At 39.9% G+C, this 6,231-nt stretch overlaps 1 long non-coding RNA gene across 1 annotated transcript; it reads left to right on the top strand.

Annotated features, from left to right (window-relative positions):
• Positions 1-5,089: 5,089 nt before the first annotated feature.
• On the top strand, positions 5,090-5,861 carry LOC138481760 (uncharacterized). Its single transcript, XR_011274386.1, has 3 exons — positions 5,090-5,179; positions 5,533-5,632; positions 5,748-5,861. It is a non-coding gene; the product is annotated as an uncharacterized lncRNA (long non-coding RNA).
• Positions 5,862-6,231: the final 370 nt, after the last annotated feature.

Genomic DNA, 6,231 nt, shown 5'->3' with positions numbered 1-6,231 from the left:
AGAGGGTAAAAGGAAAACAACCTCCAAGCCTGTAAAAATAAAGGAAAGGAGAAACCTAATGAGTTCCAAAGAGGGAAGGAAGTACTACAAAATGTAAAAGGAGGCATGGCACAGGGATTATGCCACACTCACAAGGGTCCCAAAGGGCACCCGCAGATTTACCTTTAAATGGTGAAACTTCAAAGCACGTCACAGGATGACAAATTTGCTGGTTTCCCTCCAAATGAGAAATCAATACTTCAACAAAGCGTCACCGTCCGCTAGAGTATCGCCACACCTAAGTAAGTCAAAACCAATACACAGAGACCACATGCTCTGTTATATCCAGAAATCACACTGGCTTCAATACCACTGCATATAAAATCAAGGCGGCTCCAAATAACAAAGTGAATTACCTCCACAAATGTAGGGATCAAGACTGCAGTTCACGATTCAGTAATGAACAAGTTGAAATGGAAACATCCATACCATCAAGCAATAAAGTACAGAGTCAATCTGGAAAGCAATGGGAACATAACAGTAAACACCATTTTTCTGGCATTACCAAAACCTCAGCTAACAACATGCCGTCAACGTGCACTAGGGGGCAAACAGAAGGGGGTGCTTATATTTCACACACGTGAGGAGACCATGCATTATCTAATGTGTAAAGATAACTACTCAGCGTCCATGCTGTCCAACCTCCACAACGTAAAAGAAACGTGGAAAATGGATAGCCACACAACATGTGTAAAATAAGTGTAAAATAAAGTCCCCAAACCACCAAAAAATGCAAAAGGTGTCCCGACATGGAGACAATATCATGCACAGAGTCACATTCAAAGGCGAAATGCTGGTAGCGTGCTCACCTATACACACGGAGGGGTTTATTCACTCCACTTGCAGCATTCACACATACTCGGCCAGCACTCGATTCAGAGGAGTCATGGCTGCTGCACAATCTCAAAGCGTCTATGGTTGTGCAGCAACACAAAGAAAGGACTCTGTTAAAGCGTCTATGGTTGTGTGGCAACACAAAGAAAGGACTCTTCTTCTCGAAGTTACTCAGGAGTACAACAACCAAGGGGGCCATTTTGGAACAGACCCAGGATCAACTGGTGTGGAGGAGTTTAGTGGACATTCAGCGCATCAAAAGGATGTAAATTGCACTAACTTCATCAATTGAACTAAAAACCAAATTGTTCGCCAAAAATGGGGTGCCCACATGATATATGCATCACACAATGTCCAAAATTATATTTGGCTAACCAAATGCCAATCAATGCTTTCATTGAGCTCTAGCACATTGCTTTGTAATTTGAAAATTATTTTTTGCTATATATTCAATAATTTTCGATCTGTTTCAATTTTGGTATTTCCATGCACCTTTTTCAAAATCAGCCATGTGAAGTCATTGAAACCATGTTTCTTTTCAATAAAATGTTTCACAAGAGGGGCAGTTATCCGTTGATTCTTGATACAGCTGCGATGTTCCACCATTCGAACTTTACATTGCCTATTTGTTTTTCCCACATAATGTAGGCCACATGGACAGGTGATCAGATATACAACATTAGCTGTGTTACAATTCGTCATTTCAGTGAAGACCCACTTATCATCAGGTAGAATTTGCAATAATCTAGTTTCTTTTATTTGTCCACACATGCTGCAATTCCCACATGGAAAATGTCCTTTTACTTCATGCAAACCCCACAGTCTAGTTTGCCTAACTTGTGGTATCTGCATTTCTGTCACATCATTTCTGATCAGAATATTTCGTAAATTCTGGCTTTTTCTGAAAGCCACTAGGGGAGGCAACACTTCTTTACCACGATATATTTTCTTCCAAGTTTTCATCACAATGTTTTTGATTTTATAGGACAAATTTGAGAAAGTATTAACAAATACAGTGCCAATCTTTTTAATTGGCCTACTACTTTTCTCCAAAAGTGCCTCACGATTGTTATTGTAAGCTCTTTTTGAAGCATTTCTTATAACTCTAGGCGGATAGCCTTTGGCCAACAACTTGTTGGTCAATACATCCGCACTTCGAGCAAAATCATCTTTAAGACTACTATTGCGCTTCAGCCTCAAAAATTGTCCAAATGGCAAATTGCTCTTTAAATGTTTAGCATGGTGGCTATTGAAGTGCAATAAACAGTTCTTATCAGTAGTCTTATTATAGGGCTTCACTTTTAAAGAACCATTGTGATGGAAAATGGTGATATCTAGAAAATGAGTCTCACAATCACATATAGACCCAATGAATTTCAGAAACCGATTTTGTTGGTTAAGCCATGTCACAAAACAATCTGCCTCTTCTCTTGAGCCATCCCATATGATCAGTATATCATCTATATACCTCAGCCACTTCCTCAAATGATTGCTGAAAGGGTTGGTGGCTGGGTATATTACTGCCTTTTCAAAATACTCGACATAAAGATTGGCTAAATTCGGGGCCATGGCAGCACCCATGGCTGTACCCTCAATCCGTTGAAAGAAAGAACCCTGGAATTGGAAAAAAAATGTTGTCAGGGCAAACTCTGTGCACCACAGAATGAAAGCATTACTCACAGGATGGCCATCCTCTCTATTCATCAACACTTCTTCAACCACCTCAAGTGTGGCTCTTTGGGGTATCACAGTGTACAAAGATTGAATGTCCAAAGCTATCAGCAAGGACTGGCCCGGAATAAACTCAATATTTTCCAATTTATTAATAGCGTCAGTGGTGTCTCGCAAATAGCTTTTCATTTTCAAAACAGACGGTCTCAAATAGAAGTCTGCAAATTTGGACAAAGGTTCCAAAATCGAATTCACACCAGACACTATGGGTCTACCAGGGGGGTCAACAAGTCTCTTGTGTATTTTGGGCAAGATGTAAAAAACAGGTACTCTTCCTTGATCCCTAATCAGGAATTCAAATTCTTGCTTACTAATCATTTCAGCATCAAAAGCTGCAGTCACCTTTTCTTTAATAATTTTTTTGAGTTTGGCAGAGGGGTCATTAGCCAGTCTCAAGTAACTCACATCATCAGATAGCAGTCTTTCACATTCTCTTACATAATCACTACGGTTCATCAACACAATCGCTCCTCCCTTATCTGCTTGTCTAATAATCAGGTTCTTGTTTTTTGCTAACTTTAGTGCCGATGCTCTTTGTAACCTACTAAAGTTGGAGTTGCGAGACTTTTCGCCAGACTCCAATTTAAGAACCTCTGCCAGCACCTGTCTTTCAAAAACCGTAGATTTGGCAGTATGAGAGTAACTGGGAGCACAAAACGTAGATGTATTGCGCAACCCACTGAGATTATTACTGGTGTATCCTTCATGTTCACTGAAGTATTCATTCAACCGTACCTTGCGCATGAATGCAAAAAACTCTGTTCTAAATTCAAAAGGATCATGAGATTTAGTAATGACAAAACTGAGACCCTTATTCAGGATGTTTGAGGTGGTTGAAGAAGTGTTGATGAATAGAGAGGATGGCCATCCTGTGAGTAATGCTTTCATTCTGTGGTGCACAGAGTTTGCCCTGACAAATTTTTTTTTCCAATTCCAGGGTTCTTTCTTTCAACAGATTGAGGGTACAACCATGGGTGCTGCCATGGCCCCGAATTTAGCCAATCTTTATGTCGAGTATTTTGAAAAGGCAGTAATATACCCAGCCACCAACCCTTTCAGCAATCATTTGAGGAAGTGGCTGAGGTATATAGATGATATACTGATCATATGGGATGGCTCAAGAGAAGAGGCAGATTGTTTTGTGACATGGCTTAACCAACAAAATCGGTTTCTGAAATTCACTGGGTCTATATGTGATTGTGAGACTCATTTTCTAGACATCACCATTTTCCATCACAATGGTTCTTTAAAAGTGAAGCCCTATAATAAGACTACTGATAAGAACTCTTTATTGCACTTCAATAGCCACCATGCTAAACATTTAAAGAACAATTTGCCATTTGGACAATTTTTGAGGCTGAAGCGCAATAGTAGTCTTAAAGATGATTTTGCTCGAAGTGCGGATGTATTGACCAACAAGTTGTTGGCCAAAGGCTATCCGCCTAGAGTTATAAGAAATGCTTCAAAAAGAGCTTACAATAACAATCGTGAGGCACTTTTGGAGAAAAGTAGTAGGCCAATTAAAAAGATTGGCACTGTATTTGTTAATACTTTCTCAAATTTGTCCTATAAAATCAAAAACATTGTGATGAAAACTTGGAAGAAAATATATCGTGGTAAAGAAGTGTTGCCTCCCCTAGTGGCTTTCAGAAAAAGCCAGAACTTACGAAATATTCTGATCAGAAATGATGTGACAGAAATGCAGATACCACAAGTTAGGCAAACTAGACTGTGGGGTTTGCCTGAAGTAAAAGGACATTTTCCATGTGGGAATTGCAGCATGTGTGGACAAACAAAAGAAACTAGATTATTGCAAATTCTACCTGATGTTAAGTGGGTCTTCACTGAAATGACGAATTGTAACACAGCTAATGTTGTATATCTGATCACCTGTCCATGTGGCCTACACTATGTGGGAAAAACAAATAGCAATGTAAAGTTCGAATGGTGGAACATCGCAGCTGTATCAAGAATCAAGTGATAGCTGCCCCTCTTGTGAAACATTTTATTGAAAAGAAACATGTTTTCAATGACTTCACATGGCTGATTTTGAAAAAGGTGCATGGAAATACCAAAATTGAAACAGATCGCAAATTATTGAATATACAGCAAAAAATAATTTTCAAATTACAAAGCAATGTGCTAGGGCTCAATGAAAGCATTGATTGGCATTTGGTTAGCCAAATATAATTTTGGACATTGTGTGATGCATATATCATGTGGGCACCCCATTTTTGGCGAACAATTTAGTTTTTAGTTCAATTGATGAAGTTAGTGCAATTTACATCTTTTTGATGCGCTGAGTGTCCACTAAACTCCTCCACACCAGTTGATCCTGGGTCTGTTCCAATATGGCCCCCTTGGTTGTTGTACTCCTGAGTAACTTCGAGAAGTAGAGTCCTTTCTTTGTGTTGCCACACAACCATAGACGCTTTAACAGAGTCCTTTCTTTGTGTTGCTGCGCAACAATAGACGCTTTGAGATTGTGCAGCAGCCATGACTCCTCTGAATCGAGTGCTGGCCGAGTATGTGTGAATGCTGCAAGTGGAGTGAATAAACCCCTCCGTGTGTATAGGTGAGCACGCTACCAGCATTTCGCCTTTGAATGTGACTCTGTGCATGATATTGTCTCCATGTCGGGACACCTTTTGCATTTTTTGGTGGTTTGGGGACTTTATTTTACACTTATTTTACACATGTTGTGTGGCTATCCATTTTCCGCGTTTCTTTTACGTTGTGGAGGTTGGACAGCATGGACGCTGAGTTGTTATCTTTACACATTAGATAATGCATGGTCTCCTCACGTGTGTGAAATATAAGCACCCCCTTCTGTTTGCCCCCTAGTGCACGTTGACGGCATGTTGTTAGCTGAGGTTTTGGTAATGCCAGAAAAATGGTGTTTACTGTTATGTTCCCATTGCTTTCCAGATTGACTCTGTACTTTATTGCTTGATGGTATGGATGTTTCCATTTCAACTTGTTCATTACTGAATCGTGAACTGCAGTCTTGATCCCTACATTTGTGGAGGTAATTTACTTTGTTATTTGGAGCCTTGATTTTATGTGCAGTGGTATTGAAGCCAGTGTGATTTCTGGATATAACAGAGCATGTGGTCTCTGTGTATTGGTTTTGTCTTACTTAGGTGTGGCGATACTCTAGCGGACTGTGACGCTTTGTTGAAGTATTGATTTCTCATTTGGAGGGAAACCAGCAAATTTGTCATCCTGTGACGTGCTTTGAAGTTTCACCATTTAAAGGTAAATCTGCGGGTGCCCTTTGGGACCCTTGTGAGTGTGGCATAATCCCTGTGCCATGCCTCCTTTTACATTTTGTAGTACTTCCTTCCCTCTTTGGAACTCATTAGGTTTCTCCTTTCCTTTATTTTTACCGGCTTGGAGGTTGTTTTACTTTTACCCTCTTGGGTGCCTGAATCTACCCTTTCAACACGGTGTGGAAGAGATTAGTGGATGCTTTTAAATTTATCCCCTGAAGAATGTTCGCCTGAACTGGGCAGTTAAGAACAGAAACATGTTGGGATGCTTGTTGTTTTAGTGACACATTGAGATTTTTTTGTGTGTTATGTGATATCTTCTGTGTCGTATAAATAAGTTATCTGATGTTTTATA

Source organism: Ambystoma mexicanum, chromosome 5p, assembly GCF_040938575.1.
Source record: "Ambystoma mexicanum isolate Mex_15411 chromosome 5p, UKY_AmexF1_1, whole genome shotgun sequence".
Taxonomy (NCBI): Eukaryota; Metazoa; Chordata; class Amphibia; order Caudata; family Ambystomatidae; genus Ambystoma; species Ambystoma mexicanum.
Note: the sequence above shows the minus strand (reverse complement) of the source record. Positions and strands in the feature narration are given on the sequence as shown.